The 19534-nt window shown below is 41.3% G+C and overlaps 1 non-coding gene and 1 pseudogene across 1 annotated transcript; both read left to right on the top strand.

The window, feature by feature from the left end:
• The first annotated feature begins 2893 nt into the window (after positions 1 to 2893).
• On the top strand, positions 2894 to 3479 carry LOC136175995 (TLE family member 5 pseudogene; annotated as a pseudogene).
• Positions 3480 to 9809: 6330 nt separating this feature from the next.
• TRNAC-GCA (transfer RNA cysteine (anticodon GCA)) lies at positions 9810 to 9881 on the top strand. Its single transcript has one exon. It is a non-coding gene; the product is annotated as a tRNA-Cys (tRNA).
• Positions 9882 to 19534: the final 9653 nt, after the last annotated feature.

Here is a 19534-nt window from a genome sequence, read left to right as displayed (position 1 = left end):
TAGGAACTTGCTAAAGGTCCGTATAGTCAAGGCTATGGTTTTTCCAGTGGTCACATATGGATGTGAGAGTTGGACTGTGAAGAAAGCTGACAGCCAAAGAATTGATGCTTTTGAACTGTGGTGTTGGAGAAGACTCTTGAGAGTCCCTTGGACTGCAGGAGATCCAACCAGTCCATCCTAAAGGAGATCAGTCCTGGGTGTTCATTGGAAGGACTGATGCTGAAGCTGAAACTCCAGTACTTTGGCCACCTCATGTGAAGAGTTGACTCATTGGAAAAGACCCTGATGCTGGGAGGGATTGGGGGCAGGAGGAGAAAGGGATGACAGAGGATGAGATGGCTGGATGGCATCACCGACTTGATGGACATGAGTTTGAATAAACTTCGGGAGTTGGTTATGGACAGGGAGGCCTGGCGTGCTGCGATTCATGGGGTCGCAAAGAGTCGGACACGACTGAGCAACTGAACTGAACTGAACTGAATAGGCATAAAACTTCTTGCTAAAAACTAGCAAGGGGGCACTCTATCTGTCGCCTTCTGATGTCTATGTCAGAAGATTTCACTGTCTCTTTTATGCTTTAATAAAACCTTGCTACACAGAAAGCTCCGAATGATCAAGCCTTGTCTCTGGCCCTGGATTGAATTCCTCTCCTCTGGAGGCCACGAATCCCAGTGTTGTTCCCAGCTTGTGGCAGCACCATTTCAAAACCATCATATCATGAGTGACATGATGGTTTCACAGAACAGGAAGGGACGTGGCTCACTCTTTCAGGTATGGGAGCTACAGGATTGCCCTTGCAATCACCCAGATTCTCTTCATGGTGTTGCTGCCTGTCTGCGGCTCCCATGTCACCGACCATCCACGTGTGAATTAAACCCTTTACTGAAACCTGTCTGCATGGACTCTCACACCCTTGGTCTCTCTTGCTGCTAACAGTGGGTTCATTTATCGGTTAAATATTTTCCCCCTGATGGTCTCCCATGTGGTCAGCTTGTGCTGCATAGAGACCTATAGGTTGGAGGGGAGATGCAAAGTCCTCTCCACCTGTGTCTTCCACATCACTGTGGGCATCGTGATCTTTGTGCCCTGCTTATTTGCCCTGAAGGCGTGGCTCATTTTATATCATGATAACTCCTTTGTTAAACTTCTTAAACTTACTCAGAAATCCAGAGGTGAAAAAATGCTATGAGGAATTTTTGGAGTGAAAATGTGGGCTTGGGAAATAATCATAACAATATTAAATGGCTTTGTATTGTAAATGGTGAATAGAAAATAAATACAATTTTATGGTTCAGGGCCAACTGAACATTGCTTATCAAAAGTATGTTGATTTTGACATATAAGTACTCAGGGGTAAGATCCAGGCAGGAAATCACTAACCATTATGAAAATTGTATTTAAATTTATATATTGCCCAGTTCAGAATTCATTATGGTTCTGAGATTCTCTGGGTTTCCAGTGGTTGGGACTACAGACTTTCATTGCCTAGGGCTTAGATTCAGTCCCTGGTAAAAGTAGGATCCCCCAATTCACATGGCATGACCAGAAACAAACAATACCAAGAAAAACATACAAAGAAACCTAGTTAACAAATAATCAAAAAAAGAGAAGTTGTTAGGATACAGTTATAGAGACTTTACTTTTTGAAATGCAAGCATGTTTATTTTATTATGACTCAATACAATTTCTCTTTAGGCCGTCACTCTTCCACATAGCGCATATTAATCCCTGTCACTCTGAGAGTAAACTCTTCCCAATCAGGGGTCCATCAGTCACTTTGGTGCCTTTCTTTGCAGGGTAGAGTTTAAGCTCAGTCTCTGGTGTATAATCTGTGTTGTGTATATTTCCACTGCTTTGTAGAGAGGGACTTTGTAGAGAGGGACCTTCACTTTATAAAATCCCCTCTTCCCATGCATAACCAGGCATTCTGAATGTATCTGGAGGAGCATAAACTCCTTCAAATATGTTTTCTAACTTACAACCACAACCTGATTTTGAAACTTCAAAATAAAGAATTTGGATTTCATTTCTTTCTTTCTTACCCAGGCTTTTTTTTTTGGGCCTCCTTTCTTTTTTGATGCATCCTGAGTACTTAGAACAGTGCCTAGTCCATGGTAGGTACTTAATATTTGCTGAATTGATTATAAAAAGATTTGAGGTTGACAAATATTTGCTATTATATTTAAAGTAGATAGTCAACAAGACATCCTATATAACACAGGGAACTCGACTCACTATTTTGTAAAAACTTAAATGAAAAAAATATTGAGAAAAAACTGATACAGGTATATATATATACATCTATCTAACTATATACATATATGTCTGAATGATGCAGGTGTATATATATATATATATATATATATATATATACACACATCTATCTATCTATATACATATATGTCTGAATGATACAGATGTATATATATATATATATACATGTATCTATCTATATACATATATGTCTGAATGATACAGAAGTATATATACATATACATCTATCTATCTACATGTATGTCTGAATGATACAGGTGTATATATACATATACATGTATCTATCTATATACATATATGTCTGAATGATACAGGTGTATATATATATATATACATCCGTCTAACTATCTATATACACATATGTCTGAATCACTTTGCAGTACACCTGCACCTAACACATTTTAATCAACTATACTGAAATATAAACTAAAAATTTAAAACTAGGTAGGAAGCGGGTGAGGCCGGGCGCGGGAGGCGGCGGCGGCCCGGGAGCTCTGGATCGGCGCCGGCGCCCCGAGCAGCCCGAGCCGAGCCGGGGCGCAGAGCCGGGGCGCAGAGCCGGGGCGCAGAGCCGGGGCGCAGAGCCGGGGCGCACAGCGCGCCCCCCGCCACGACTGACATGATCTTTCCACAAAGCAGGCATTCGGGCTCGTCGCCTCCCCCGGCAACTCAAATTCACTCCTTCGGACCCCTGCGATCGCATCAAAGATGAGTTTGAACTGCTGCAGGCTCAGCGCCACAGTCTGAAACTCGAAGGTGACAAGCCGCCCGCGAGACGTCGGAAGTGCAGCGCCATTACGCGATGCACTAGGGATGTCCCAAGGCTTGGCCGCCGAGATGCGCAAGCAGGCTGAAGTCGTCCAGGGGCTACGCGGGGTGTGTGCCCAGGTCCTGCCCCGCCTGTCCCAAGAGCACAGCTGCAGGTCCTGGGCGCCATCAGAGGGCTAAGCAGGTCACTGCTCCGAGCTGAACTCCATCGCCCCACAGCAGCTCCCAGCCCACCAGCGGCCTCGGCTGCAGGCTCTGGCCCTGCCCCGATCCCCCTGCCTCTGGGGCTGCAGCCTCCTTCTCTGCCGGCGGTCAGCGCGGGCACCGGCCTCCTCTCTCTGTCGGCGCTGGGCTCCCAGGCCCGCCTCTCCAAGGAAGACAAAAGCGGGCATGACGGTGACACCCACCAGGAGGGCGACGGCAAGAAGTCAGACTAGTGGGCGGCTGGGATGGGGAGGGTGGGGGTGGGACAGAGGGGAAAGAGGAAGGTTCAGCACGCGAGACACAGTGATAGCTTGGGATTGGCCAAACTCCGGTAGTATTTATGGTAGCTGCCTGCTGGGGCTGTCACCCTGCTTCTGGGCCCTACCCTGGCTTGGCTCCTACCCCCAATTCCTGGCCTCCCTCCTCCTCCCCTGTAGCCTGAATGGGTCAGTACCCACTCATACCACAGATGAGGCAAGCTGAGGCCTGGAGATGCAGATGGGAGGCCAGGTCCTAAGGGAGAAAAACCTCAAGAGGGCCAACACCCCCTGCATTTCCCTGATTCACACACATGTAACTGACAGTCTACCCGCCAGGGGGGGCCCCCACCTTGGGGGACACCCAGCCTCCCATCCTGGCACTGCATGCAAACACAATGCTAGCTGCCCCTCCCCACCCTGGGTACCCTGCGTCTCTCCCTCCCACCCACTCACCCTCCATGAGTTCCTGATGCCTGCACCCACAAAAGAAAGGAGCCACCGACAGCGATCTTAGCCTCAGGGGAGCAGAGTGGGGCCAGCAACTCAGAATCCCCTCTCTCCCCTCCCCGAATAAAGATGAGGGTACTCAAGTTGTCTTGGTTTTTATTTCTCCTCCTCTTTTCCAGTATACTAGCTTGTCTTTTAAGAAAAGGGATATTAAAAAAAGGAAAACGAGAAAAATGAAAAAAAAGAAAAGCAACACCCACACCTGTGTCTGTATATAGCCTTTTAGGCTGCCAGCTTTTGTTGTGTTCAGGCGTTTGATCTCTACGGAGAGAAGTGAAAATGCTGGATCGAGAGTGGACTTAGCTGTGCCTTTCAAATAAAGATGTGAGAAGGTTAAAAAAAAATTTAAAACTAGAGGTTCTAATTTAGTAGTTTGTCGTTGGATTGACACGAACATGAAAATGCTAGTTGCTTAGCTGTGTCCTACTGCGACTTCGTAGACTGTAGCCCACCAGGCTGCTCTGTCCAAGGAATTTTCCAGGCAAGAATAATAGAGTGGGTTGCCATTTCTTTTTCTGTTGGATTGACATATTTGTCTCTTAAACAAATTACCCATGTGTTTCTGAAGCCAATGATATTTGCACACATTTGGGGCTATTTGGTTATTTGCCTATTGTACTTTAGTCAAGATTCACATCATAAATCAATTAATGAGGTGACCTTAGTTCTTAAATTTGTTTTTTAAATTATGGTCAAGTATGCATAATAAATTTATATTTTCCACAGGACTGGAAAAGGTCAGTTTTCATTCCAATTCCCAAGAAGGACAATGCCAAAGAATGTTCAAACTACCTCCCAGTTGCGCTCATCTCACATGCCAGCAAAGTAATCCTCAAAATTCTCCAAGCCAGGCTTCAACAATATGTGAACTGTGAAATTCCATATGTTCAATCTGGATTTAGAAAAGGCAGAGGAACCAGAGATCTAATTGCCAACATCCTCTGGATCGTTGAAAAAGCAAGAGATTTCCAGAAAAATATCTACTTCTGCTTTATTGACAATGCCAAAGACTTTGACTGTGTGGATCACAAGAAATTGTGGAAAATTCTTCAAGAGATGGGAATACCAAACCACCTTACCTGCCTCTGAAAAATCTGTATGCAGGTCAAGAAACAGCAGTTAGAATCAGACATGGAACAAAGGACTGGTTCCAAATTGGGAAAGGAGGACATCAAGGCTATATATTGTAACCCTGCTTATTTAACTTATATGCAGAGTACATCATGAGAAACCCTGGGCTGGATGAAGCACAAGCTGGAATCAAGATTGCTAGGAGAAATATTAATAACTTCAGACATGCAGATGACACCACCCTTATGGCAGAAAGTGAAGAAGAACTGAAGAGCATCTTGATGAAAGTAAAAGAGTAGAGTGAAAATGCTGGCTTAAAACTCAACATTAATTAGCTGGGATCGGGTGGAGAGGGAGGTGGGAGGGGGGATCGGGTTGGGGAATACATGTAAATCCATGGCTGATTCATGTCAATGTATGACAAAAACCACTACAATATTGTAAAGTAATTAGCCTCCAACTAATAAAAATAAATGGAAAAAAAAGAAAAAAAAAAACTCAACATTAATTAGCCTGCAATTAAAACAAATAAATTAATTTAAAAAAATAAAAAATTAATGAAACAAACAAAAAAGTGATGTTCACAGTTGTGCCACTTACAAGAGTTAAAACAGCAGAAAAAACCTACATGTCTAATAAACAGAACTGCTTAAAGAAAAAACAATAAAAAACCTCAACATTTGAAAAACTAACATCATGGGATCCAATGCCATCACTTCATGGCAAATAGATGGGGAAACAAAAAAAACGGGAAGAAACTTAATTTTGGGGGGCTCCAAAATCGCTGCAGATGGTGGCTGCAGGCCTGAAATGACTGTAGCCCTTCTTTCTTTGGAAGAAAATTATGACCAAGTTAGACAGCATATTAAAATGCAGAGACATTACCTTGCCAACAAATGTCCGTCTAGTCAAAGCTATAGTTTTTCCAGTAGTCATGTATGGATGTGAGAGTTGGACTATAAAGAAAGCAGAGTGTCAACAATTGATGCTTTTGAACTGTGGTGTTGGAGAAGACTCTTGAGAGTCCCTTGGACTGCAAGGAGATCAAACCAGTCGATTCTAAAGGAAATCAACCCTGAATATTCATTGGAAGGACTGATGCTGAAGCTAAAACTCCAATACTTTGACCCCCTGATGCAAAGAACTGACTCACTGCAAAAGACCCTGATGCTGGAAAAGATTGAAGGCGGGAGGAGAAGGGGGACGACAGAGCATGAGATGGTTGGATGACATTATCAACTCAATGGACATGAGTTTGAGCAAGCTCTGGGAGTTGGGAATGGACAGGAATTGGGTGACGGACAGGGAAGCCTGAGGTGGTGCATTTCATGAGGTCACAAAGAGTCGGACATGACTGTGGGACTGAACTGAACTGAACTGTTGCATAATAAAATGTACAATTTTCACCATCTTAAGGTGGTATTAATTTAATTCACATTGTTGTATAAATGTTACTAATGTCTATCTTGAGAAGTAGTCCAACTTCACAAACTGAAAGTTCATAATTATTAAAGAAAATTTCCCATTTTCACCTACAGAGACCCAGGCAACCTCCATTCTACTTTCTGTCTATGAATCTGTTTTATTTGCCTCAGTCAGTTGGAATCATACAAAGTCTGCTTTTGTGTGTGTGCGTGTGACTGCCTTTTTCAATTAATGTCATATAAAACCCCTTTTCCATTAGATGTTCTTGACACCTCTGAAATTTATTAAATACATATTTAGAGATTTATTTCTAGGCTGTCTATTATATTTTATTAATCTGTTATTCATCTTTATTCCAATATGGGTGCTTGGATTACTATAGCTTTGTAGTTTGTTTTAGAATGTGGAAGTATGAGCTAACTTCTTTTTCAATATTGTTTTGGTAATTTGTAGTCCTTGAGATTCCATATGAATTTTAGCATGGATTTTTCTATTTTTGCTAAAAATATTTTTGGTGTTTTGATAGGGATTGCACTATATTTTAGATCACTTGAGGTAGTATTAATTTCTTAATACTGTTAAATAGTCCAGCTCATAAATGTCTTCCCATATATGTGTGTGTTCTATAATATCTCTGAGTAATGCTTATAGTTTTCAATTTACAAGACTATTGTCTCCTTGGTTAAGCTTATTCTTAACTATTTTATTCTTTTTGATGTTGTGGTGGAGTTATTTCCTTAATTTCTCTTTGAGTTGTTTATGATCATATAAACTTTTACATTACTTCATAAAAATACTTTCAATAAGCTGCAAATAGGAGTGTACCTGAACATGATACTGTTCAAATATGAGAGATCCACAGATAATACACTCACATTTTAAAGTTTATAGCTTCCCATTAAAATCTGGAACAGGATGAGCAGGCACACATTTTTAAATTTAGTACTACCATATAATTTTCTATGAAAATTTTAGATTTTTCCAAGTACAACTCTTGTGAGGTAATTTTATTTTTGTTTTGCTTTTGTTTTAAGCTTTGGTGGTAATATTTATTGGGATTGAATTGAATACATAGATAATGTTGAGGAATAAATTGGTATCTTTTCAATTATTTTCCTATCCAATGTGGTTCTAGGTTAATGTTAATTCTAAGCATTTACACTTTTGTTGCTTTTGAGGAAGCAATCTCTTTTAGTTATATTTTCCTTTTTTTTTAAGTTTAGTTTAGTTTTTTTTTTTTTTGACATGGATCATTTTTAAAGTCTTCATTGAATTTGTTACAACATTTTTACAGTATTGCATCTGTTGTATGTTCTGAAGTTTTGGCCGTGAGGCATGTGGGAACTTAGGTCCCCAACCAGGGATTGAACTTGCATCCCATGCATTGGAAGGCGAAGTTTCAAGTACTAGCCTTCCCTGGTGGCTCAGAGGTTAAAGCGTCTGCCTGTAATTCAGGAGGCCGGGGTTTGATCCCTGAGTTGGGAAGATCTCCTGGAGAAGAAAATGACAACACACTCCAGTATTCTTGCCTGGAGAATACCATGGAGGGAGGAGCCTGGTAGGCTATGGTCCATAGGTCACAAAGAGTCAGACACCACTGAGCACTTTCACTTTCACGTTCCCCACCTGGGAAGACCTTACACTAAATAGGGTCTATTTTACGTTTTGCATGTGTATGGATTGGCTGGGAGCTTCCCAGGTGACTCAGTAGTAAAGAATACGCCTACCAATGCAGGAGATATTAGAGGAGTGGGTTCGATTCCTGGCTTGGGAAGATCCCCTGGAGAAGGGAATGGCAGCTCACTCCAACATTGTTGACTGGAATATCCCACGGGCAGATGCACATGGTGGGCTGCAGTCCAGGTGGTCATGAAGAGTCGATTATGACTGAACACACACACACGCGGACTGGATATGGATGTTTTATTTATCATGTGGCTGAGGTACTCCTGAACTCTTTTAATAATTTAACAGTTTTTTTTTTTAATTGGAGGATAATGTTTTTAACGATGTAGTGTTGGTTTCTGCCATACATCACCATGAATCAGCCCGGGTGTATGCAGCACCCTCGCTCTGAACCTCCTTCCCACAGCCCGCCCCACTCCACCCTCGAGGCTGTCACAGAGCACCAGGTGGAGCTCCCTGTATTACACAGCAATTTTCCATTAGCAATCTATTTTATATATGGTAGTGTATATGCTTCAATGTTACTCTCTCAATTCGTCCCACCCTCTTCATCCTCCACCGTATCTACCTCTATTGCAGTCTTGCAAATATGTTCGACAGTACCATTTCTCTAGGTTCCATTTATATGTACTATTGTGCCATATTTATTTTTCTCTTTCTGACTTACTTCATGTTGTATAACAGGCTCTAGGTTAATCCAGCTGAAGTGAGATAATTTTATTTGTGAATTTTTATTTAGTTTTGCTTTCTGTAACAGTGCTTCTAATGGCAGCTTCTTCCTATCCTTTCAATCACAGCTTAAACATCACCTTTTCAGTTCAGTTCGGTTCAGTCACTTAGTCATGTCTGACTCTTTGTGATCCCATAGACTGCAGCACACCAGGCTTCCCTGACCATCACCACCACCCAGAGCTTACTCAAACTCATGTCCATTGAGTCGGTAATGCCATCCAACCATTTCATCCTCTTTTGTCCCCTTCTCCTTCCACCTTCAATCTTTCCCAGAATCAGGGTCTTTTGAAGTGAGGTGGCCCAAGTATTGGAGCTTCAGCCTCAGCATCAGTCCTTCCAATGAATATTCAGGACTAATTTCCTTTAGGGTTGGCTGTTTTGATCTCCTTGCTGTCCAATAGGCTCTCAAGAGTCTTTGCCAACACTACAGTTCAGAAGCATCAATTCTTTGGTGCTCAGCTTTTTTATAGGCCAACTCTTACATCCACATATGACTACTGGAAAAACCGTAGCTTTGACTAAATGGACCAGTTTGCTGGCAAAGTTATGTTTCTGCTTTTTAATGTGCTGTCTAGGTTGGTCATGGCTTTTCTTCTAAGGAGCAAACATCTTTTAATTCCATGGCTGCAGTCACCATCTTCAGTGATTTTGGAGCCCCCCAAAATACAGCCTTGTCTAACTAAATGAAACCATGAGCCATGCTGTGTAGGGCTACCCACGGTGGACGGGTCATGGTGGAGAGTTCTGACAAAATGTGGCCTACTGGAGAAGGGAATGGCAAACCACTTCAGGATTCTTGCCTTGAGAACCCCATGAACAGTATGGAGTGTTAGGTTCAGGAGTCAAGGTAAATTGGGTGTGGCCATGTAGGAGGTGAGGGCTTCCCTGATGGCTCAGAGGTTAAAGTGTCTGCCTGCAATGCAGGAGACCTAGGTTCGATCCCTGGGTGGGGAAGATTCCCTGGAGAAGGAAATGGCAACCCACTCCAGTATTCTTGCCTGGAGAATGCCATGGACAGAGGAGACTGGTGGGCTACAGTCCACAGGGTGGCAAAGAGTCAGACACGACTGAGCAACTTCACTTTCACTTTCACTTATGTAGGAAATGACAAGAGTGAACATTGACATCTTAGGAATCAGTGATCTAAAGTGGGTGGGAATGGGCACATTTAATTAAGATGACCATTATATCTGCTACTTTGGGCAAAAATTCCTTAGAAAAAATGGAGTAGCCCTTATAGTCAGCAAAAGATTCTGAAATGCAGTATTTTGGTGCAATCTCAAAAAGGACAGAATGATCTCAGTTCATTTTCAAGGCAAACTATTCAACATTACAGTAATCCAAACCTATGCCCCAACCACTAATGCTGAAGAAGTTGAGGTCAAATGGATCTATGAAGACCTACAAGAACTTCTGGAATTAACACCAAAAAAAAAAAAAAAAAAAGAAGGATTTCTTTTTCATTATAGGGGATTGGAATGCAAAAGTAGGAAGTCAAGAGATACCTGGAGTAACTGGAAACTTTGGTCTTGGAGTACAAAATGAAGCAGGGCAAAGACCAGCAGAGTTTTGCCAAGAGAACAAACTGGTCATAGCAAACAACCTCTTCTAATAACACAAGAGACAACTCTAATATGGACATCACCAGATGGTCAATACCAAAATCAGATTGATTATATTCTTTGCAACCAAAGATGGAAATGTTCTATACAGTCAGCAAGAAGAGCAGAAGCTGACTGTGGCTCAGATCATGAGCTCCTTATAGCAAAGTTCATACTTACATTGAAGAAAGCAGGGAAAACCACTACACCGTTCAGGTTTGACCTAATCAAATCACTTATGATTATACAGTGGAAGTGGCAAATATATTCAAAGGATTAAATCTGATAGAGTGTCTGAAGAACTATCAACAGAGCTTTGTAACACCACCCAGGGGGTGGTGACCGAAACCACTCCCAAGAAAAAGAAATGCAACAATGCAAATTGGTTGCCTGAGAAGGCCTTACAAATAGCTGAGAGAAGAAGAGACATGGAAGTAAAAGGAGAAAGGGAAAGACATATCCAACTGAATGCTGCTGCTGCTGCTGCTAAGTCGCTTCAGTCGTTTCCGACTCTGTGCGACCCCATAGACGGCAGCCCTCCAGGCTCCCCCGTCCCTGGGATTCTCCAGGCAAGAACGCTGCGGTGGGCTGCCATTTCCTTCTCCAGTGCATGACAGTGAAAAGTGAAAGTGAAGTAGCTCAGTCGTGTCTGACTCTTCACGACCCCCGGTGTCAGGGAATGTTTAATTTTAAGGAATCCTATATGTTGTTTTCTGTTTCTCAAGGGCTCTCTGTTCCTTATCAGTTCCTGGAAAACAGGAACGAGCAGAACTGCACGCAGTTCTCAGGACTGAGGCCACGAGACGGCATGCATACGTGGATTCCTTTCAGTAGCCTTTTACTTTTCTGCGAAAATGCTTAGTCGTGTTCCTATCTCTCAAGATATCGACTGCCAACTGGCCTTGTGATTGTTGTTCCCCTAGTTACTCCTGTCATGGCCCTATGAGCGTCATTCCCTTAGTTATTGTAGCTATGCATCTGGTTTCGTGGTTTTGCTCAACTCTATTTTTTTGCCTGAAGTTTCCTTGTGTAGCAATATATAAGCACACGCTGCTATGAGTAAAGCACCCTTGTTCCCCAGAGACTTGGGTCCCCCACGTCCTTCTTTCCATCGCTTTCTTTTCGTTGTCTCCAGTCCCCAGGTCCGATCTGTCAAGAAGACCATAACACCCAGGGACTGTAGCCTACCAGGCTCTTCCATCCATGGGGTTTCCCAGGCAAGAGTACTGGAGTGGGTTGCCATTTCCTTCTCCAACCCAACTGAATACAGAGTTTCAAAGAATAGCAAGGAGAAATAAGAAAGCCTTCTTAAGTGAACAATGCAAATAAATAGATGAAAACAGTAGAGTAGGAAAGACTAGATATTTCTTCTAAACAATTGGAGATACCAAAGGAACATTGCATGCAAGGATAGGCACAATAAAGGACAGAAATGGTATGGACCTAACAGAAGCAGAAGATATTAAGAAGAGATGGCAAAAGTACGCAGAAGAACTGTACAAGAAAAGGCTTTCATGACCCAGTTATCCATGATGGTCTGGTAACCCACCTGAAGCAGATATCCTGGAGCATGAACTCAAGTGGTCCTTAGGAAGCACTACTATGAACAAAGCTGAGGGAGGTGAAAAAATTTCAGCTGAGCTACTTCAAATCCCAAAAGATGATGGTGTTTAAGTTGCTGTATTCAATAAGCCAACAAATTTGGAAAACTTAGCAATGACCACAGGACTGGATAAGGTCAGTTTTTGTTCCATTTCCAAAGAAGGGCAACCCCAAAGAATGTTCAAACTATTGTAAAATTGTGCTCATTTCACATGTTAGCAAGGTAATGCTGAAAATCCTTCACTAGGCTTCAACAGTATGGGGACCAGGAAATTTCAGAAATACAGTGTGGATTTAGAAAAGCCTGAGGAACTAGTGATCAAATTGCCAACATCCATTGGAGCACAGCAAAGGCAAGAAATTCAGAAAAACATCTGCTTCATTCACTACGCTTGAGCCTTTCACTACGTAGATCACAACAAGCTGTGGAAAATTCTTAAAGAGATGGGAATACCAGACCACGTTACACAGCTTCTGAGAAAGCTGTATGCAGGCCAAGAGGCAGCAGTTAGAATTCAACATGGAACAGTGGACTGGTTCCAAATTGCGAAAGGAGTATGCCAAGGTTATATATTGTCACCCTGCAATTTAACTTCTTTGCAGAGTGTTGTTGTGGATTTTATTCACCAAGCCATGTCCGACTCTTTGTGACTCCATAGAATGCAGCATGACAAGCCTCCTCTGTCCCTCATATTTTCTTGGAGTCTGCCCAAGTTCATGTTCATTGCATCTGTGATGCCATCCAGCCATCTCATCCTCTGACAGCCCCTTCTACTTCTGCCCTCTGACTTTCCAGCATCAGGGACTTTTCCAAAGAGTCACCTGTTTGTGTCAGATGACAGAACTTCTGGAGCTTCAGCTTCAGCATTAGTCCTTCTAGTGAATATTCAGGGTTGATCTTCCTTAAGAGACTTGTTTGATCTTCTTGCTGTTCAGGGGACTTTCAGGAGTCTTCTCCAACACCAGAGTTTGAAGGCATCAGTTCTTTGGTATCCTGCCTTCTTTATGGTCCAGTGGTCCAGCTCTCATGATGGTACATGACCACTGGAAAGACCATAGCCTTGACTATCCAGACCTTTGTCAGCAGAGTAATGTCTCTGCTCTTCAACACACTAGCTAGGTTTGTCATCGCTTTCCTGACAAGAAGCAATCATCATTTGATTTCATGGCAGCAGTCACCATCCACAATGATTTTGGAGCCCAAGAAGAGGAAATCTGTCACTGCTTCCACCCTCTACCAATCTGTTTGCCATGCAGTAATGGAACCAGATGACATGATTTTAGTTTTTTAATATTTAGTCTGAAGCTGGCTCTTTCACTCTCGTACTTCACTATGCAGAGTTCAGATCAGTCGCTCAGGCATGTCCAACTTTTTGAAACCCCATGGAATGCAGCACTCCAGGCCTTTTTGTCCATCACCAACTCCGGGAGCTTACTCAAACTCATGTCCATTGAGTTGGTGATGCTTCAAACATCTCATCCTCTTTCATCCCATTCTCCTCCCTTCTTCAATCTTTCCCAGCATCAGGGTCTTTTCCAACGAGTCAGTTCTTCAGAGTAGGTGGCTAAAGTGTTGGAGTTTCAGCTTCAGCATCAGTCTTTCCAATGAATATTCAGGACTGATTTCCTTTAGGATGGACTGATTTGATCTCTTTGCAGTCCAAGGGACTCTCAAGAGTCTTCTATAAGACTACAGTTTAAAAACATCAATTCTTTGGTGCTGAGCTTTCTTTATAGTCCACCTCTCACATCCATACATGACTACTGGAAAAACCATACCTTTGACTAGATGGACCTTTGTCAGCAAAGTAATGTCTCTGCTTTTTAATATGCTGTCTAGATTGGTCATTTCTAGGTCACTGCTGTCTAAGTTGGCTTTTCTTCCAAGAAGCAAGTGTCTTTTAATTCCATGGTTGCAGTCACCATCTGCAGTGATTTGGGAGACCAAGAAAACAAAATATCTCACTGATTCCATTGTTTCTCCATCTATTTGCCATGAATTGATGGGGCTGGATGTCAAGATCTTAGTTTTTTGAATGTTGAGTTTTAAGCCAGCTTTTTCACGTTCTTCTTTCACTTTCGTCAAGAGGCTCTTCAGTTTCTCTTTGCTTTCTTCCAGATGGAGTAATCTGCATGTCTGAGGTTTTATATATTTCTCCTGGCCATCTTGATTCCACCTTGTGCTTCATCCAACCTGGCATTTTGCATGATGTACTCTGCATAGAAGTTAAATAAGCAGCATTACAATATACAGCCTTGATGTACTCCTCTCCCAAATTTGAACCAGTCTGTTGTGCTATGTCTGGTTCTAACTGTTGCTTCTTGACCTGCATACAGATTTCTCAGGAGACAAGTAAGGTGGTCTGGTATTCCCATGTCTTGAAGAATTTTCTACAGTTTTTGTGATCCACAGAGTCATAATCTTTGGCATAGTCAATAAAGCAGAAGTATATGTTTTTCTGGAACTCTCTCGCTTTTTTGATGATACAACAGATGTAGGCAATTTGATCTCTGGTTCCTCTGCCTTTTCTAAATCCAGCTTGAACATCTGGATATTCTCAGTTCGTGTACTGCTGAAGCGTGGCTTGGAGAATTTTGAGCATTACTTTGTTAGTGTGTGAGATGACTCCAAGTGTGTGGTAGTTTGGATATTCTTTGGCATTGCCTTTCTTTGGGGTTGGAATGAAAATAGCTTTTCCAGTCCTGTGACCACTGCTGAGTATTCCAAATTTGCTGGCACATTGAGTGCAGCGCTTTAACAGTGTCATCTTTTTATTCTTAAAATAGCTCAATTGGCATTCCATCACCTCCACTAGCTTTGTTTTCAGTGATGATTCGTAAGGTCCACTTGACTTTGGACTCCAGGGTGTCTGCCTATAGCTGAGTGATCACACCAGTGTGGTTATCTGGGTCATGAAAATCTTTTTCGTATAGTTCTTCTGTGTATTCTTGCCATCTTTTCTTAATTCCAAAGAAAATAGCTAGTTCCAAAGAACAGCAAGGAGAGATAAGAAAACCTTCTTAAGAGATCAATGCAAAGTAATAAAGGTGAATAATAGAATGAGAATGACTAGAGATCTCTTCAAAAAAATTAAAAATACCAAAGGAATATTTCTTCAAAAGATGGGCACAATAAAGGACAGAAATATTACAGACCTAACAGAAGCAGAAGATATTAAGAAAATGTGGCAAGAATGCACATAAGATCTATACAAAAAAGATCTTAACAAACCAGATAATCATGATGGTGAATTTAAAATTAGCTACTACATATTTTATTTTAAGGCATTGAACTGTGTTTTCTGATATAACTTTCATATATCTAACCAAAATTTAAGGTGATTAAATTATATCTTAAAAGGATAGAAATTCATGCTATGGCGGGTGGGGAAATACATAACATATCTGTTCACTGGAGAAAAATGACTGGATTTATATATTAATTGTCTTTAATTAATTGTCTTTAATTGATTGTCTTTAGTCTCATGACGACTCTTTTTTTCTCATGAACTTCTCATTCTTATGAAGAGTTTTTCCAATGTTGGACATTACTGACATGAATTATGTGATTTGTCTTATTAAAATCTTTGCATATACGTAATCTTTAAAAACTCTGGGGGAAGTCCCAGTGAATTAATTAAATAGGAACCAATCTTGGACATATTCCAGTTCTAAGACTCAATGACGCAGCTGGAAGGGATGAAATATCCCAGGATCTCCACCCCTAAGGGTAAGAAGATGCTATCCACTTAGTAAGTGGCATCGAGTTTTCCTGAGGTCTTTTCTTAGACGTAAAGTATAACTTAAAAAATGAATATCTTTCAAAATCTTAGGTCAATTAATCTGGCCAGCTAGCATGACAGAATGAGAAGGGCTAAACAGCCAAATGCTATTTTTCTTTTTCAAGTTAGTAGAAAGAAGTTACTTGTGAAAAATTTTCCTCAGAAATGGCTACTTGATATCTTCTATGTATATATAGGATTTCTTGGTCATTTTGATAAATTTCTAATTTGATAAACTTTTGTTTTTCTGTATGCACCCTGGAATTCCTTTCAAATAATCTACACTGCACATAAAAATGACTTGAATAATCATGAGACTCCATGAAGAAAATGGACAGACAGCCAAATGAAATAAAATTTATCCTCAAATAATAAAGCAGCCTTTTGCCCTCTGTTGTCAAACTGGATGAAAAATAATTCTTAGTGTTTATGAGTAACTTAAAGACATCGTTCAGATTCTGAAGAAACCTCTAAAGGTAAGACTAATGGTAAATCATGGGAACCAGACTCACAAGTGTGGAATGTTCTTTATTGTAAAAGAAAGTATATTACTTTGAAATCAATCAAACTTAGATTCAGTTCTAGATGTAACCCTTAAAAATATGTGATTTGAGGGAAATGAATGAGATATTCTGAGCATTAGTTTCTTCCATTATAAAATGGGAATTCCTGTTCTTGTTACTCTAAACATTAAATGTGATACATTAAACTATGAATCTGTGATTGGAATATATGGTTAATACTTTTCAGCAGCAGGATGATGTCATCAGAATAAAATTTAAAAGAACAATTTGGGCTACTTCAGGGGAATCAGTTTTTGGAGGCCAAAATAAACACGGAGAGATTTGGCAAGAGGCTACTGCAGTAGACCAGGAAGAAATTAAGAAGTAGGATATGATCAAACTTGTGATATATTTTGAAAATAGAGTAAATAGGAATTATTAAATTTTTATGAGAGTATCAATGAGTGAAGAGCATTGAAATTTTTGTCTGAACAATAACATGGAAAATAATAGGATTTAATAGATAAATAGGGAACCCCTGTTGAAATTTTGTATAGAGAATGCTTATATTTATCGTAGAACTTTTAAAAGTTAGCTTTATAAGTACTACATTGCCAGTAAACTATGCCAAAATTAGAGATGTTGCATATCAGCTCAGTTGCTCAGTCGTGGCCCACACTGCAATCCCATGGACTGCAACATGCCAGGTCTCCCTGTCCATCGCCAACTCCCGGAGTTTATTCAAACTGATGTCCATTGAGTTGGTGATACTATCCAACCATCTCATCCTCTGTCTTCCTCTTCTCCTCCTGCCTTCAATCTTTCCCAGCATCAGGGTCTTTTCTAAAGAGTCACTTCACATCAGGCAGCCAAAGTATTGGAGTTTCAGTTTCAGCATCAGTCCTTCCAGTGAATATTCAGGACTGACATCCTTTAGGATGGACTGGTTGGATCTCCTTGCAGTCCAACGGACTCTCAAGAGTCTTCTTCAACACCACAGTTCAAAAGCACCTATTCTTCAGTGCTCAGGTTTCTCTATAGTCCAACTCTCACATTCGTACATGACCACTGGAAAAACCATACATTTGACTAGATGGGTTGGTTTGTTGGCAAATTTATGTCTCTGCTTTTTAATATGCTGTCTAGGTTGGTCACAAGTTTTCTTCCAAGGAGCAAATGCCTTTTAATTTCATGGCTGCAGTCACCATCTGCAGTGATTTTGGAGCCCCCAAAAATAAAGTCAGCCACTGTTTCCACTGTTTCCCTATCTATTTGCCATGAAGTGATGGGGCCAGATGCCAGGATCTTAGTTTTCTGAATGTTGAGCTTTAAGCCAACTTTTTCACTCTCCTCTTTCACTTTCATCAAGAGGCTCTTTAGTTCCTCTTTACTTTCTGCCATAAGGGTGGTGTCACCTGCATATCTGAGGTTATTGATATTTCTCATGGCAATCTTGATTCCAGTTGTACTTCATCCAGCCCAGCGTTTCTCATAATGCACTCTGCATATAAGTTAAATAACCAGGGTGACAAAATGCAGCCTTATTGCACACACATGTTTGAAAATTAGGGGAGAAAAAGGGGCTGACCCAAAATTAGACTGTGGTAGAATTTGCTGGTCAGTAAAAGGGAAATATCCACCTCAAGACCTAAGAAGTGTCAGTGAGGTTTGAGACAGTTCAGGACAGGATCTTCTGTTCACAGTTTGATCTACCTACACTGTAAATTACCTTAAGTGGGTCTCATTTATTATATTTTCTGACTCTATAAATGGTGCACTTTTTCATGGAAATCTCTCCCATCTATTTTATGCTTTCAATTTTTTAAAAGCTCAACCAAAGCATTGCTTCCTCCAGGAAGCCTTCTTTGATTACAGTTTGATATAGCCCTAAAGTGAAGGAAAGTGAAAGTGAAGTCATTCAGTCATGTCCGACTCTTTTCGACCCCGTGGACTGTACCCTACCAGGCTCCTCCGTCCATGGGGTTTTCCAGGCAAGAGTACTGGAGTGGGTTGCTATTTCCTCTCCAGGGGATCTTCCCAACCCAGGGATGAAACCCGGGTCTCCCTCATTGTAGGCAGATGCTTTTACCATCTGAGGGAACTGTGATCCTAAGCACTGTGTGATATTCATTAGAAAAAAAAAAAATAACGTTGCTCAGTCATGTCTGAGTTCGTGACTGCTTGGACTGTAATTTGCCAGGCTCCTCTCTCCATGGAATTTTCCAGGCAAGATAATGGAGTGGGTTGCCATTTCCTCCTCCAGTGAATGCTAACAATCCTGGGATCAAACCTGGGTCTCTTGCACTGCAGGCAGATTCTTCACCATCTGAGCATCAGGGAAGCCAAATATTAATGGCATATATAACTTGGGTCTGGAATCGCCTGATCCCTTGTTATGTACCATATCACTGAGCGAAAGAAACTATGCCTTACTCAACTTGTAATCAAAATGTCTGTGACATAGTAGACAAAAATAGACGTTCTACATACATTCTTCAAGTGAATATGTAAACAAACAATTGTGCATTTAAGTGTTTTCCCCTTTAAGTGTTTTTTTTCCCCCCAATTTAACTGTTTTTCCCCTTGTCTTTTAGGCCAACTGCTTCTAATACCCGAACTCAGCTTCTGTCCAGACTGGATGGAACCAAGGAACAATGTGACTCACTCTGTCCTCCTGGGCCTCACTCAGAATCCAAAGGAACAGAAGCTACTTTCTGCTATGTTCTTGTTCTTCTACATTTGGACCCTGATGGGCAACCTGGTCATTATTATGACTATAACTGTCAGTAAGACCCTGAACTCACCGATGTACTTTTTTCTTGCTAGCTTATCATTTATGGATGTCACTTATTCTTCTTGTATTACCCCTAGAATGATTTCAGACTTGTTCTTAGGGGAAAAAATCATATCATTTGAATCTTGCATGACCCAACTGTTTACAGAGCACTTTTTTGGTGGATCAGAGATCCTACTTCTGCTGGTGATGGCCTATGACCGCTACGTGGCCATCTGTAAGCCCTTGCATTATCTGGTGATCATGAGGCAGAGGGTGTATGTTGTGTTGCTGGTTGTATCCTGGGTTGGAGGTTTTCTGCACTCAATTATTCAACTTGGCACTA

Source organism: Muntiacus reevesi, chromosome 9, assembly GCF_963930625.1.
Source record: "Muntiacus reevesi chromosome 9, mMunRee1.1, whole genome shotgun sequence".
NCBI classification, from domain to species: domain Eukaryota; kingdom Metazoa; phylum Chordata; class Mammalia; order Artiodactyla; family Cervidae; genus Muntiacus; species Muntiacus reevesi.
This window is presented reverse-complemented; position numbering and strand designations above follow the sequence as displayed.